Genomic DNA, 17,144 nt, shown 5'->3' on the forward strand with positions numbered 1-17,144 from the left:
CTGTGTGCAAATTCAGATTGCTCCAGCCACTGAGGAGAACCGGGCAGAAGAGATTTGGGTTCACCACCCTAACACCACTCTCACAGCTTTGTAGAATTATAGGAGGATGAAGGAGGAAAGAGATCATTATCTAATTAGTCTACAGTGGCGTGTCCAGGGATGGCCTCGGGTGGCATGGGCCACCCCTGGAATTGGAAGTGCCACCACAGGTGCCAACCCATTACACACTTTGGGCCCTACTTAGACGATATAGGCGCAGAATGCAGGGCGCAAATTGTGTCGGGGTGTGTCTATGCCAATTTTGCTAGTTAGACAGTGTGTTATGAAGTTTTGCTGCATGGTGCAAAGGGGTGGCATTTAAGCCTCTGAATTAGTCATGGGTGAGTTTAAGGTGTTACATTAATTAAACCAATCAGAATGTCAGCTCCCATTACCATTTCAAGTGAAAGGCTCGCTCAGCTCGAGGACAGTGTGGAAACATTTAAGAATATACTGGGTGCAGATTCACATAACAGAAGATACAATCCGCACTCTCTGTAGAGGTCTTAGGAGTCTTTTTTAATAATGTTTATGATCCACAGCAGCAGTCTACCAAACAGACGTGTTTCGGCACGCAGGCCTTCGTCAGTGTTATCTCCCATTACCATTAAGAAATGTGATATAATAATGTCAGGAGATGTGGGGGAAACGAAAGCTCTCCCAAACATTTCATGGAAAGGAGAGGCGGACCAAACGCAGTAGCCGTGCTGCGGTCAGAATCACCGTAGCCTAATGTCTCCTCATGTCCAAGAGACATCTGTGATATCTTGATATATCAACTTAAAGGACCCAACACACCAAAACGAGGCTGGCGTTGATAAGTGTTGGAAAGCGCCTGCGGCCTAAAATCTGTGTGCGCACAGCAAGCTCTAGTTGGTTTTTGACCATTGATAGCAGCGGGGTGGCCTTTGCAAGGAGCGGTACGCTATAGTTTTTTCTGTGGAAGTGCTCGCAGTAAATCTATGTCTGCATGCAGCGCACAGACTTTTAGTAGGCTATATCACTACAGCGCACGTTTGCTCAAAATGCAGACACATAGTAAAGTGTGTGACTGTGTGTGTGCGTTTGTGTGTGGCTCTTGTTCAAACACCAGGACATAGAATGTATGGTGCCTGTGTAATGTCTGCACTTAATCAGCCGTCAGCAGTCAGATATTCTCTGAAAGCAAATATAAATTAGCACTAAGCGATATAGTCTATAATTGACTATAATCATAAGTGATTTGTCCTGCTTTTGTCTAAGGGGAAGTTCTTTATAATATGAAGGTCTGTAAAATACAACTGAACTGAAGCAACAGATATTACTAATATACTGTAGGTTTCAATTTAGTTTTAACCATCACAAGCATGAGCGCTCATTCTCCAACTAATAGATATACAGGGTTGATTGACCATGTTATCAATTGAAAATGATGATGATTATGATGATAATGTTGGACAGCTAATGCCCAATATGGTGAGTAGCAGATATTATCAGGCTGCTGTGCCAATTTTTACTAATCATTCTAGCTATTGATAATATATTGATCTTTAAGCTGAAGCAAAATGACCAGATGGCTGTATGCGCATCGCGCTGCCGCTGGCTGTAGGCACATACTGTGAACGAAAAGTGTGTGTCGGGTGGTGGTGGGGGGGGTTTGCACTTTGCAGTACGATAAAGTATACACTAGACCTTTAAAGTGACACATTGCCATCTGTCTGCTTGAAATATATTTGGAAAGCCAAAGTGTTAACATTTGCCAAACTACCAACAATAGAAAAGGATTGATAGTGGGATTGATAAGGAACCCATATTTAATAATTAAACACGGGTACAAAATGTACCCTAAATATTCGTTATTGGTGTCTTTGTGTGCTTTTTTGTTATTGATAAATGTATCTTTTTATTATGATTCATAATATCGGTCATCGGTGCACCCCTAACCAAAATAGTCTAAATACAGTTTAGTTAAAGTATAACCTTTAAGCCCCCTGCTGTGCAGTGGTCATCTTTACTGCTATGATTTCTCAAATGATTTAAGCATGCACACGTTCATGTGTTTTTTGTTGAAAGGCGAACGTCAAGCCATAATTAGCACCATACTAATTAGCACCATACTAGTAGCCGACTGTCGATGTGGTGTGGAGAGAGATGCGGTGTGGAGGGAGTTGCATTCAGCAACTTTTTCACACTTTTCAACCGACTGATCTCCCACTTCTTTCTTTGGAGATGAAGAAAGACAAGCCTTCCCCTGAGACACAGAGCGAGTAGACAGATATGGTGCCATCTTATAATGAGCATTAGTGAGGAGGACCAATTATATGATAGGTTGAAAATGGGTGAAGTGCTCCTTTAATTACATTCATCAATATCTATATCATTACATATTTAGCTAGGGTTATTAATAATAATAATAATACCTCAATTTTATATAGTACTTTTTTAAGAAATCAAAGTCACTTAATATATTATTGTTCTCCATATCAATTGAAAACCAAACGGCAACCTGTCCTTTGACCCTCAATCGGCAAGCAAAACCCCTTGGTGGGAAATGGAAAGGAAGAAACCTGCTATTTTCACTATTTTTGCAGAACTTTGTTGTGTGATAAAGTATAAAATAATGCTTAAATCGTTAATCGATTCATGGATAGATATACACATACTGATACTGATGGCCTAGCGGTCTAGGCGCATACCACATATATGCTGTAATGCAGCCTGACAGTGAGTCGTGGGTTCGATTCCTTAGCCCAACTGCCTTTCCTGTGTGTCACTACCCGTCTCTCTCCCTGTTTCTTGTCCATCTCAGCTGTACAATCCCAAAAAATAAAGGCAGAAAAAGCCCCCAAAAAATGAAGAATCAATAATTATACTGAACCCACCAGACTCACTCCCTCCCCTTTACCAAGCCGCACACATACACATCGTCTCCTCTTCCTCTAGCTGATAATCAATGACGTCCTCCCTGATCAATACATCCAATTTCTGCTGAGTCACTCCTCTTTTGTTCTAGAAGCTGATAGAATATTCAGTGTTTACAGGGTTCTATATTGGTCAAGTGTTCGACTGAATCCATTGTCTGACTGATCATGAATACTACATAACAGACATCTCCACATTCCAGTACAATCATTTGTGGTTTTCAGGCCCATTCACGTGGGAAATTACCTGGTAATTAATTTACAATGAGAGGCGAGCATTCAGGTATGGGGGCACGGGTGATCTGACGTCAAGAGTTGAATTGTGTTGAACTTTTTTTCTATGCGATGTGTAGAAACAATTGCCTATTCACAATCCCAAGTGATTACACAGATGTTGTGTTACTCCCTGTGTGAAAGGGGCTCTATTCTGTAGTTATTTTCAGTTAAGAGTTGACTTTGTGCTCCAACTAATGTCATTACGAATAAAGGCTATGAAGTATGTGCTATTTATAGAGAGGATTCTTTACTTAGTCAGACAGTAGAGAGACAGCCGAGACAGAGACAGTGTCTGAAAGCTAGGGAATATACAGACCAAACATAACACAAGGTGTAAGCACAGACACAATGAGTTGAGTTGTGTGCCTAATTATGGCAGGCACACACTGGAAGATTTGCCACAAAGTTGTCAGATCCCTGACCAGTTCACACTACACAACTTTCTGTCTTGCAAAGCGGGTGTCTTGCGTTGCTGTGACTGATCGGTGATAGGATGTCACACATTGCAACAATCCAGGCGGCATCTCCGACAAGTGTGTCTGGTCTGATCTGACACTGGAAATGACGTGATACCATGCACTATGGGTTCTTTTCCTTCCAAAATGGATGTCTACAAAAATACAATGAAACCTTCTGCATGATTATTTTGTCTCACCTACAGGTTGTGTTCCCTGGCAGGAAAAAAACACAATAGGATGTCATGAAATATTTGTTTTCAATTTATTGTAAAAAAAAAAATCTTGATCTTTCTCTCTCTCCCTCTCTCTGTGTACATGCCGTGTGTGTGTGTGTGTGTGTGTGTGTGTGTGTGTGTGTGTGTGTGTGTGTGTGTGTGTGTGTGTGTGCCTTTGTGTGTGTGTGTGTGTGTGTGTGTGTGTGTGTGTGTGTGTGTGTGTGTGTGTGTGTGTGTGTGTGTGTGTGTGTGTGTGTGTGTAGGCAGGCAGTGGAAAGCTTGAGCTCCGTCAGGCTACAAAGGGTGTAGTGAAGCAGTCTCCAGGCAAACTACTGGTCATGATGCCCTTTGGCAAGGCAGAGAATACTGCCAGCACAACCCACTCTGCCTCAACGGTACCACCTATCTGTCTATGGGTCTGCTTGTGATTAAGATAATGAATGAATATGAATGAATGTTAGATATAAATAATGAAGTTGATATTAGTAATAAATATGCTAATCATGACAATAACAGTAATACTGTTAACAACACTAATAATGTTAATGATGGTATTGATAATGATAATATCATACTGGTAATAGTGATAATAATGTATTGATCATGATGTAATGGTATATTGATATAATCATAAGTATGTATTGATAATAGTTTTTATGATTGTAAGTACACTACAGGGGACTCTGCCCACGACAGTTGACCAAATCATGTCCAGGCCGCAAGAGGAGTGTTTGTGTGTGTGTGTGTGTGTGTGTGTGTGTGCGTGTGAGCGTGCGTGCGCGCGTGCGCGCGTGCGTGTGTGCGTGTGTGTTTCTTTATATGTCCCACATTTTACTGGCACTGCATTGCATATTAAGGACTGCTACTGTATACAAGTTTATTATTATTATTATCTCAGCCGAGTGACGGAGATTATATTATCGCCCCTGTCCAATCCATATAAGTCCGTCTGTGGGTCAGTGAGCAACAAAAAAAGGCATGAATCATGAACGCAGCGTTTGATCTACCCCAAATTTATACACTAGCATCCCAAAGAGCTTCAAAAAGAAGCTACAGACCTCAATTCATTAGGTTGATCTTTAAACTCCAAGACATCTTCTCCCTGCTCATTGTATTAGCCTCTTTCTTTTTTTCAGGGTGCCAGGGGTGATGTCATGCCGAGTTAAACTGACATTGTTACATGGGCTGCCTCTGTAGATCAGGTCTGTGACAGGCCATGGTCCTTGATGATTGAAATAGTTGACTGCACAGAGACATTCAAGCTAACTACTACTAGCGTCACTTACAATCCGGCAATAGTAAGGAGTACAAGGATCAGATCCCAGATCAGTAATATTACAATCAACCAATAATAAGGAGGATCAGATCCTTCTGTACATCATTAAAATAGACTAATAGTAAGGAGTACAAGGATCAGATCCTAGATCAGCAACATCAACCAACAGTAAGGAGTACAAGGATCAGATCGCAGATCAGTACCATCACAATCAACCAATAATGAGGATCAGATCATTCTAGATCAGCAACATTAGAATAGATAACAAATAGTAAGGAGTACAAGGGTCCAATCCTAGATCAGCAGCATTAACCAATAGTAAGGAGTACAACGATCAGATCCTAGAGCCGCGACATTACAATGAACCAACAGTAAGGAGTACATCAGACTCTAGAGCAGCAACACCATCGCTAGTAAGAAGTACAAGGATGATAATAATAATGTAATTAGACCTATTTGATCCCACGGGGGAAATTCAGTTTTCAGCTCTAGCCAGCTGATTGCTGCCCAAGTGGTCAGACTTGAGCGCAGGGGGGAAGCAGTTAGAGGTTATAAGTGTCTTGCCTAGGGACACCTCAACACATTGCCAGGGCAGGGAGTTGAACCTTATATCTTTATAGCATCATTACAATCAACCAATAGCAAGGAGTACAAAGCCTAGAGACATAGTGGACATACATTTAATTTCTTGAGAAATATCATGTTTCTGTGTCCCTGTATTGATCGAATCTCAGCATGCGCATGCTCACGCACACGCACACACAACCCCCCACCCCACACACACAACTAAAGATCAAACACATAGCAGGTCACAGATGGGCACAAACACATCAACACATTGTTATAGTGCCTGCAGACTGGCAGACACACCCACCTGCAGCTTAAACCAGCACACAGGCACATACACAACTATATGTTGTATCAGATGAGATGACACCCCCACAACACATTTGGTTTGACTTGCTTCTGAAAGATTTTAAATGCAAATCCCATATGCACCCCCCTCACACACACACACACACACACACACACACACACACACACACACACACACACACACACACACACACACACACACACACAGAGAGAGAGAGTCGACGACACACCCCATGTCCCCTGCAGAATGTCAATATGTCAAATAATAATCAATAGTAACACGACCCCCATCCCCCACATGATGTCCCTGCTCTATTTAAATCAAGCACACGCACACCACATACAGTACACAGCATCTGGGATGTTATTCATCTGGGATTAGATACATTGTCAATCATCTGTCTGTTTAGCATCACTTTGAGAGCTACATGCTACTGCTGCTGCAAGACAGAGAGACAGGCAGATACTGACACATGATGACATGTAGAGAGAGACATGAAGATGAGAGAGATACAGGAGAGAGATGGAGGTAGACAGAGAGAGAGACAGATGTAGAGAGAGACATGTAGATGAGAGAGATACAGGAGAGATGGAGGTAGAGAGAGAGAGACATGAAGATGAGAGAGATACAGGAGAGATACAGGAGGTAGACATACAGAGAGAGAGAGAGAGAGAGAGAGAGAGAGAGAGGGAGAGAGAGAGAGAGAAGAGACAGATGTAGGCTAGAGACAGACAGATGTATGTAGATGTAGAGAGACATGAAGATGAGAGAGATGCAGGAGAGAGATGGAGGTAGAGAGAGAGACAGACAGACAGACAGACAGACAGATGTAACAGATGTATGTAGAGGTAGAGAAACATGTAGAGCGAGCAGTGCGTGCGCGCGGCCATACAGCCTACATTCACTGCGGAGAATGTCGGTCAAACCGCGCGTGTGCACGTGTGTGTGCATCCGATCCGCATACAGTTGTGTGTGTGTGTGTATATGTGGGAATATCTGCGTTAACGTGTGTGCACACGCTATGCAATGCAAGTACATGTCTTATATATTCGCGTGTACATATGCGCGTGTATTTGAGTGTATATTCGCGGTACCTGTGTGCATTCGATTCGTGTGTTTGAAATGTGTATCCGCGTGCACGTGCGTGCAGCCCATACGTGTGTGTGTAGATGTTGCTCACCCCGCAGCGCGCTGCTCTTGTCCATGTACACCGCACAACAAAACACAAATCCTGTCATTAAAAGCCTCCGCTGGGGGAGACACGAGCCTCCCGGTCGGTCACACCACGGAAAGAGCACACTGAACCGAGTGTAAAAGACCGTATGAAGCCCCGGCCCGGTCCTCCGTCCTACGCTATGAATGTAATGCAGTCTGCCTGCAGGAGGAGGTTCTGGAGGAGTGGAGAGGAGAGGAGAGGAGAGGAGTAGAGAGGAGTGGGCTGCCCGCTGCTGTCGACCGGCGAGCGGCAGCAGACTCAGCAGCAGCTACTAGCCTACAGTAGGTCAACCGGTGGGGGGCGGGGGGAGGGGGCAGAGGAGGTCCTCGCGCGCGCGCGCACGCACGCACGCACACACACACACACACACACGCACACACGCACGCACGCACGCACGCACACACACACACACACACACACACACACACACACACACACACACACACACACACACACACACACACACACACACACACACACACACACGCACGCACACAATCGTTATTAACGATTTGAGAAGAAAATAGGTGTCTGTTCAAATACATCCATGCTGGTTTGTCCTACTGACATAGAGACGGGGGGAGGGGGTGTTGCATGTTGCATGTAATTCTCTCTCTCTCTCTCTCTCTCTCTCTCTCTCTCTCTCTCTCTCTCTCTCTCTCTCTCTCTCTCTCTCTCTCTCTCTCTGACACACACATGCGCTCCCCTCACAATTTTCCGTTTCCTTGACAACAAATTAAAGCACATCTCTTCGGATTAAATCGTTAAGAGAAGAGGAGAGGAGAGACATTCTCTGGAGTCATACATGACAATATGGTCCACAATTTTTTTCAGGACAACCTGCTCAATACAGATACTACCCTACCAATACTGTGGTACTAGATGGCGTTAGGTTACAATAAGTGAGTGTAGGCTACTTATTACATATTTATAACACAAGGTTTCTGTGGTATACCACAGGTAGTTCCAACGAAGCCATTTGACTGGTAGAAATAGCTATCTACCCTTGCTTCAAACGAGCATGAGTCATGACTCATGACAGCACACCTAATCAAAATATAAAAATCAGCTGGGCTGATCAGACTGAATCTTGCAGAGCAGAGCCGGCTAAGTGGCTAGGCTAGCAGTTTGCATGGGATGTTTGCGGCCATAGCTACATTTTTATATAGAATATCTTAAAGACAATGAGATTGAGCTAACAGTTAAGTTCTGTTTCTCTATGTGTCCAGTCTGAGAAAGGTTGTCTAGTGTGGCTGAGTAAACATAGCCTGGCATGGCCAGACTGATATCACATGCATAGATATTAGTCTGGAATCTCTGTGTGGAACCCATAGAGGTATAATAATAACGGTGGAACCTCCAAGGGGCGAATAAAAAAATGCCTCTGGTGATAAACCCGCCCCACATTTGCATGCTGGGCCCTGATTGGTCCCTCACTACTTCAGAGGGAGTGAAATCCAATCACAACTTTTTTTTTTGCAAAGGCAGATTCATCTGGTTTCCAGGCTAGAGTAAACAAGGACTCTGTGCTCTGTCCCCATGTATTTTCAAGATAACAGAGATACACATTCGCAGAAAGGTTGTTATTTAGAGAGAGAATTGTCCCGCAATATGAATACATTTTGATATGCTTTATTTTGATGGTAACTGTTGTATAATTGCAATATCACACTCGAGCGAGGGTGTGCCTTTATCGTGATTATTGGCACTCCCCTCAGTCAAGTGCCAATAATCCTGATAATGCACCCCCTTGAGTGTAATATTGCTTAATTAGCTACTGAATTTGATAGATAATTTCTAATCAATAGTTTATTAGATTATAATTATTGTATGATTATTGTATTGTATCACTTTGGATAATTGCATAAAGTATGATGTATTTGCTCAGAAGGGACTGTTCTATAACTGCTAAGATAAGATGTCCTTGCTCCCTGGCCTACTCTTTCTTACCCATGAAAGTTGTGGCTACAGTTTATCTATGATGCCTTAGAACAGGTTACCGTGCCACCAAAATGAGCCTTTGCCCTGTTCATGATTGATATTATATTGTGGGGTGGGCTTAATAAGAGATAAACTGTCTGTTATAATGCTGAACATTTTGTATTACCAGGAGAGAGATATTTTTGCTGTACGGTGCCTCGTGGATTGATTCTTTCTCTTAATACAATGTCAACCTTTTAATTTGAGAACCGGCCTGTGTCTGTCTTTGATTTCGTCTCATCCTTTTTACACTGGGTTTTCAGCTGTTTAACTACAAATAGTTTTAATTAACATAGAGCAGGATTTACAACCCTTATCAGCTCTTTTATCTACTTTATCAATTGGTCCTTCGTACGGTTAAAGGCCTGTCCGACATTATTATCATAATTATTATTAATATTTTTCTCGGACGGTGCGTTTAGAATCAGTCTTAAAATTCCGAATTTTTTTCCCATCTTTCTTTTTCGCGGTCGACTCTGAGGGGCTCCGGACGACTCCTCTTCGCGCGAGGACTCTTTCCGGTCAGCTATCTTAGAATCAGCCTCTTTTTCAAATATTGTTTTTGGAGACAAGCGGCTCACAGACTTTCCTCAAACGCGTGGGGATTCTCCGTCCAGCTGACCACAAAGACACAGGTTACATTTTGGTTCGGTTCCTTGACTTGTAATTTTGACATTGCATTAACTTTAACACGAGGCTCATTGGCCGTACTTGTATATATATATATTTGTAAAATTGTTATCAGTATTGATGTTGTATATATATATTTTTTGGACAGATACTGTCAATACATATATATGCGCATATCAGACGTCTACCAGTGTGTGCATAGATATTTATTGCCTGGTACATCTGTTCCTCTGTTTTTAACTGCAGTTGTATAGATACATTTATTCAGATCTGTTAGGATAAAAGTTTAAAATAATAATAATGATAATAATAATAATAATAATAATAATAATAATAATATTATATATATATATATATATATATATATATATGCAGTTGCCTGTTCAATGGACAACAATTAGGTGTTGTTTATTTGACTTGTATAAATGCAATGTATATATATATATATATCATTCTTTTGTAAACCGGTTGTCAGGCAAAATTAGATTTGTCTGCATGTTTTATTATTTCATTTATTTTGGTTTAAATTTTTGGTACCACAACTTATGACTCAGGCAGAACCCAGATTCTGTACTTTATGACTCAGGCAGAACCCAGATTCTGTACTTTATGACTCAGGCAGAACTCAGATTCTGTACTTTATGACTCAGGCAGAACTCAGATTCTGTACTTTATGACTCAGGCAGAACCCAGATTCTGTACTTTATGACTCGGGCAGAACCCAGATTCTGTACTTTATGACTCAGGCAGAACCCAGATTCTGTACTTTATGACTCAGGCAGAACCCAGATTCTGTACTTTATGACTCAGGCAGAACCCAGAATCTGTATTTTATGAATCAGGCAGAACTGACATTCTGTATCCTAAGTTACTTTGATTTTGTAAATCATTTAAACCTTGACACACACAGATACATTCAGTGTGTGCCAATAGAGGGGAATTATTATAGTAAATAACATAGTGTATCCAGATACACCATTCAATTATTTTTCATTTTTAATACGTTTAATATTTTGATTTCATTCCCATTTATCTAGGAACCAGCCATCTTTGACTTCTCCTGTGTTCCTTTGCCCCAGGCAACCTCTGTATCACTAAAACCAGCTACAGGCATCTCATCCATTCAGCCCCTAAACAGCATTACATCAGCACTAAACCGTTTGTATGATATTTACTTATTTTCTAGGATAAGACACAGCCTGCTGATTTGAGTATTTTAAAGAAACTAGTCATTTAAACCTTCTACTTTGCCACAGACAGAAGTATTTAACCTTTGGGTAGGGCTGACAGCCTCTTTCTCTCACTCACTCTCTCTCTCAATCCCTTGAACGTGTCAACAATCTGTTGTCACTGTGTGTCTCTCTCTCTCTCTCTCTCCCTGCGTCGAGATTATAAGACCATGCAATGTTATAGTTGTGGAAAATATGGCCATACCCAGAAAAAATGTTACAACCTAAACGAGGCACTCCCCTTTAAACGGACAAAGACACTCTGGCCGCAAATAGCAGATACCTGTTACATTTATATATTTACCAAAGACGATTCAGATTGTTAACCCATTTAGTATTAATCTCACATTGGTTGTAACTTTTAAAGACACTAAAAAGGAATTAGTCCTTGATGTTACAGTATGTGCTCACACACCCCATACCACTGTTGATTTTGTTCACTAATGTTGCTCTGTTTGTGTTTAGTGTCTATCCTCCCTGCTGGTTTTGGGGCCCTGGCCTTGGCTAGACACCCACCTATGACCCCTATGACGCTGGGAGTGCTCCGGCTGTTCCTTCTCTGCTGTGCCTAATGTGTGATTATGACTTGCCACCTGTATCTCCACGACACCCAGAGCACACCAGCGTATTAATTCCATTTGATTATTTGACATTCATTAGTTCAGTTTCTGATGGCTGGTCTTAAGTTAAATCCGTTTTATGTTTTTCTTTCTCGTTAGTGGATAGTTTAGTTTTTATTTTGTTTTGATAGCTAAGGGGGTTCTATTTATGACGACGGGGACATATTTTCTGGCATAAACGGAATCCCACCCTTTTTGTTTCTTTGATCAAAACCATCATTTTTGACTTCATGTTAAATTTCCACCCTATAGTATTTGTTATAAAACATTCTCCATGTCTGCTCTATACCTTACAGCATCACTGTACCCCAAAAGAAGGCAGCCGAGATCCATTCAGATCCAAATTACTGATGTAAAGATTTTTTGGTGACCCAAGACCATATGGGATCAGAGGTCAGTGGATTTCAGAGGGGTCACAACAGAGGTAAGGTGTACATTTTAACATCTTACGCCTGTGCTCCTCTGAAACTCCAAGAAAGATTTACACATTAATATAAATCCTGGTACAATTTCATTTAATTTTTTTGAATAATTCATATCCATTTACTTTAAAAAAAAAAAGGAAAAAAGAAAGGGAACTTCATTTTATTTTCATTGTCGGTTTAATAAAAATAAATTTAAAAAAAATCTTAAGATATTTGGTTAGCTTCTCAGTAGTACACTAAAATACTCATTGTTAATTGACCCATAACTCAATATAGAGATGAACAGCAGCCTTTCCTCTCTAGCTTATCTGTTTACATTCCATAGTAGAACAGCGCAGTCTAGATAACAAAGTCCTAACAAAGATGGTTAGAGAAACATGTGCTGTACAATTTTCTAGGTCACTTCATCAACTGTCATCTTAAGACTTATTTTATTTCATTTTTTTGACATCAATCCAAAGTCACCAATACTAATACTAGCCAAACTCCGTTTCTGACTCATGAGCTGCAGATCATGAATCAAAAAGGATAGAGGTTAGATATTACCCTAATTAGTCAAAAAAAAAAAAAAAAAAAAAAGTGTTATTAATATTTTATTATTAACGTCTGACACACATTGGTCCAAATGTTGGTTGTTTGAATTTATAATTGTTTTATTTTGACCACTCTAGTGTAAACCATCCAACCACCAATACATTTTGTTCTAATAATAAGTTTTACATTCAAAGAAATATATATATATTATATATTCAATATAATTTAAACTAATAAGTAATACTCAACCCAGTCAGTATAAGATATTTCTCATTCTAAAATTAGTTTGATGCTGAAATATATATGTTCTGTATGTGTATGAATGATTGAGTTTATGAACCCCGCATGACTCTCTCTCTCTCTCTCTCTCTCCCTCTCTTCGCCCTGTCTCGTTGAGCGCCTGTTGTTTATGGTGTGTGGGTGTGAGTGAGAGAGAGCGAGGGGGGGTAAAGGAGTGTTAGTGAAAGTGTCTATCTCTCTCGTCTTATCTCTTGTTCTCTCCCTCAGATGTTTTATGTTTGCATGTGTGAATAAGTTTGATCGTCTAATATAGTAATTTTAACTGTTGGGCAAACTTCAATGTCCACAATCCCTTGTGGAGATTTCTGTTTCTGTAACAGGCCACTCATTCCAAAATTACCTCTTATCTGGTCTCTTAGACTACCCATAATTCCTTCAGCAGGAAGTGTTAGCTACTGAGTCTCAAGTGAATTCCATTTAAAACATAGATCAGTTAAATTAACCCTAATAAGATTCAATATGTTCTAATATCAATATTGGAGAACATTAACTATAATATTAAGAATATTATAAAGTCATTTTGATTTATTTTAAAAGTTTTGAAAATATTTTATCATTTTAACTTAAGATGTTTTTGAGCTTGTAGATCTGCTACTTTTTGAATTTTTGGATTTCGATCTATTTTTGTGTACCGTATCTAATTCTAATGTACCTCAGAACAAATATGTTTATTCCTTACTTTTCATTGTTATATTTTAATCTTAAATAATTTTATTTAAACATTTTTTCCCCATTTTTTTTTTGTTTTTTTTTCAATTTTATTTTATTTATTTTTTCATTTTTTTCCTTGGTTTTCTGTTTTTTTTGGGGGGTTTTCTCATTCACATCAGCAGATTCATTCTCTGACACACTATATATATACTGTATATAGAATATATGGTATTGTGTCAAGAGGAGGGAGTTGGTGAATACAGATTTAAATGTGATTTGCTTAATATCTTTTTTTGATGTTGTTTTTTTGTGTCCTTTATCATAGTCATTTAACGATAAATACTAACTTACAGTCTTAGTCACATTCATCCATTTCAGATCTTGCCCCAGGAGTACAAAACCTCCCCAGGGGAGACTGAGGGTCTCAAACTCTGATGGAAAACCTTTAAACTCCGATGGAAAACCTTTGTATTTTATTTTTCAAGAGTTCTTAACTGTTTTAAACAGCTTATGTTTTGTCAAATACCTTTCATGTACACTTTCTACACGCAGTAATTCTGTGTTTAATTCATTTACAGATTAAATAATCTTCCTGGTTAAATTGAGTGACAGAAGCCTCGCCTCTCGACTGCTCAAAGAGGAAAAGTAGGTCCTATACGTCTGTGTGAGTAAAGAGGCATCACGTGAGTTTTTCCCGCCATAAATTATTTTGTAAAAAATGGTTAACATATCAACCCACAGTATTGCTTCAAGGAGAAGTAGGGCTAAAATTCGACTGAGCCTATACACACTTGGGGGCGGGACCGGAAACAACAGCTTCTTGGAAACAAGACTATGTTGGCTAAAGTTCCTGGTGGTACATACATTGTGGGATTTTCAGGAAAAGAAAGATCTTTCTGCCATTCTGCCAAGGGATGGCCTTCAAAATAAAGAAAGGATCTGTTTATAATTATAATACCTTATTCTGGGAACTTACGAGGTGATGTCATTTTTCTCATTTAACAGCATATAGAACACACTTACCATTCTAATTATTCTATAGTCTATGTAAGATTTCATCCTACTAACGCTGATTATTTACTCAAGAAATATAACCATTTGGCTTCCAAATTAATAAACAATACAGTCCTTTTGAAGAAGTAAAACAATGTGTATGTTATCTGAATAAATAACCATTTGTTTTTGCCCTTATAGTCTTTTAATATAATTTAAAAAGGTATTTAAGTCTAAAATGTATCTGTTTTCCTATATTAATTAATTACATTTTCTTTCAATGTCATACCAATCTTGTCCACTCGAACTCGGGACAGATAGGTATAAAACTATGTCTTTTGTCGACAATATTGATATATATGCCATTATATCCTATTTTAGTGTGCCATCTCTGCATAACTCAAGTTTGCCTATACCAATGCTATGATTTTATTAAGTTAAAGGTGGGCTGGAACTAATCCTAGTATTAGTTCTCTCCTTTCCTCTAGAGACTGCATGTGTTTTGAGTTGCACAGCGCACAGGCCCAGCCGATGTCACTGATTATCTCTGGAGGAATACAATAACAGCTCATTGGAGTTAACTTGACCATCTATGACAAAGCCACAACACCTCCAGCTACGCCGGCCAAGGTCTCGCCAAAGTCTCAACCTACGAGCAAGGCTCCTCATGGCCAGATGTCATCGTGAGCCCCTCCCTGCTGATGACTTCGCCTCGTACCTCCGAAACCTGGGCTGGGGGGTGGTCTTACAATGCTGTCTCATCCCCCTGGTCAAACAGTTTGTGCACCGCCTGTTCTCTAGAGCTATACCCACTTCGAGATCAACATTCTAACATTCCATAATACAGTCCTTTAGCAAATCGAAATAAGAAAAAAAAAATGTATTGCATTATTGAATTTGTCTATCTTGTGCTCCCTATGTTCTCTCCCCCTTCCCCCCATCTCCTTCACCTCTATACTTCGTTTACTCGTTAGGAGATAAAGTCTACATATTTTGACTTGCCCCATTGTTGTCATTTCTGAATAGAGTCACAGGGTCGATAACTTGCTGATGCTTGGTTGACTGACACCCTTTGACCCTATCCAAACTGATAAACAAGATGAGGGATTGATAGATAATTTCTAATCAATAGTTTATTAGATTATAATTATTGTATGATTATTGTATTGTATCACTTTGGATAATTGCATAAAGTATGATGTATTTGCTCAGAAGGGACTGTTCTATAACTGCTAAGATAAGATGTCCTTGCTCCCTGGCCTACTCTTTCTTACCCATGAAAGTTGTGGCTACAGTTTATCTATGATGCCTTAGAACAGGTTACCGTGCCACCAAAATGAGCCTTTGCCCTGTTCATGATTGATATTATATTGTGGGGTGGGCTTAATAAGAGATAAACTGTCTGTTATAATGCTGAACATTTTGTATTACCAGGAGAGAGATATTTTTGCTGTACGGTGCCTCGTGGATTGATTCTTTCTCTTAATACAATGTCAACCTTTTAATTTGAGAACCGGCCTGTGTCTGTCTTTGATTTCGTCTCATCCTTTTTACACTGGGTTTTCAGCTGTTTAACTACAAATAGTTTTAATTAACATAGAGCAGGATTTACAACCCTTATCAGCTCTTTTATCTACTTTATCAGAATTCATTTGAGTTGTCCTACAGAACACCAGTTGAGTCAAATGTCGTTCACAAATCACAGCAGGCCTATAAATATATCAATCTATAAATGTGCGGAATCTATGTGTGTCAGTGTGTCCCAGACTCCCTGCATATCTGTCAAGAACTGTCTGTCCAACCAACCAATGAGTGATGTGCCACGTGGGAAGTCGGTCGGATCTGCAGTTGTCTAGTCCAGACATAATTATTATATTTTTTAATCCACAAATCTCTGTATCTGTCTGTATGTCTGTGTCTCTTGTATGCCCATATATGGAAATCTCTCTATATCCTTCGGTCTGTATGTCTGTGTCCCTTTTATACCTATATATGGAGATCAGTGATGTCATCAATATGATGTCATAGTAGGCTACTGACAAGACTGTCTGTCCACCAAGTAGCTGATAAGTACAATAGGTAATGTATATTGCATAACCGGAGGTTATGAGTTCCCAACTGACATCAATCCCAACGGGCATCAGCCTCTAGTTAATAAGATCACCTTAAATATATGTCAAACTTATACATATTTGTAACAGACATGTAATTACTGGTTCCTTTACATTGCTGATAACACTAGGGGGCAGCACTGTGTGATGGTAAACAGATCTTAAATGATGTCTGTTAAGATTAAAGCCTGATTCATACTTACTCGTTGTGAGCTTGTAGATCGGTTATATTCGGCAAGCAACAACATTGTACAATGGAGTATAAAATAATAATAATTTATTATAAACCATAGCATAAGTATGATGGTGTCATTTGCCAAAAAGAACTGATCTATGAGCTAACAAGGTGTTCTTTTTGGCAAGTGGCACCACTGAGAGCACTGGATGCATCACTGCCTGGCTTGGAAACTGCAC

General features: G+C 39.9%; 1 protein-coding gene across 1 annotated transcript in view; it reads right to left on the bottom strand.

Moving 5' to 3' along the window:
• Positions 1 to 17,144, bottom strand: part of fgd1 (FYVE, RhoGEF and PH domain containing 1) — a 39,875-nt gene that overhangs the window by 18,899 nt on the left and 3,832 nt on the right. The window lies entirely within an intron of this gene.

The sequence above is a fragment of the Gymnoscopelus microlampas genome (assembly GCF_963454915.1).
Source record: "Gymnoscopelus microlampas genome assembly, chromosome: 10".
Taxonomy (NCBI): domain Eukaryota; kingdom Metazoa; phylum Chordata; class Actinopteri; order Myctophiformes; family Myctophidae; genus Gymnoscopelus; species Gymnoscopelus microlampas.